The following is a 604-nucleotide window of genomic DNA, read 5'->3' on the forward strand; positions in this document are numbered from 1 at the left end:
AAAAAAAAAAAAAAACGGGCCTCTGCTGATCTGACTTGGGGGGAAATTTCCTTCCCGACCCCAAATATGGTGATCAGTTAGACCCTGACCATGTAGATGGGACCCACCAGCCAGATACCTGGGCTTTCCCAGTAACTCCAAGCCCTCCCCATCTAGTGTCCCATCTTTGGACACTAGAGATATTTGCTAAAAGACATCATGGATGGGCTATATGCCATTACAGGCACTCTCATCATACTAGTTGGGGATTAGGTCCTGCTTTGAGCAGGGGGTTGGACTAGATGACCTTCTGAGGTCCCTTCCAACCCTGATATTCTATGATTTTATCCCCTCCATAAACTTAGCAAACTCAGTCTTGAAACAAGTTGGGGGGGGGGGGGTTGGGGTTTTTTTTTTTGCCCCACTGCTCCCCTGGGAAGGCTGTTCCGGAACTTCACTCCTCTGATGGTTGGAAACCTTTGTCTAATTTCTAGCCTAAACTTATTGATGACCAGTTTATATCCATTTATTATTGTTTCCACATTGGCCCTTAACTTAAATAACTCCTTTTCCTTCCTGGCGTTTACCCCTCTGATATATTTATAGAGAGCAGTCATATCTCCCC

This window comes from Terrapene carolina, unplaced genomic scaffold, assembly GCF_002925995.2.
Source record: "Terrapene carolina triunguis isolate 2854851 unplaced genomic scaffold, T_m_triunguis-2.0 Scaffold837, whole genome shotgun sequence".
Taxonomy (NCBI): Eukaryota; Metazoa; Chordata; order Testudines; family Emydidae; genus Terrapene; species Terrapene triunguis.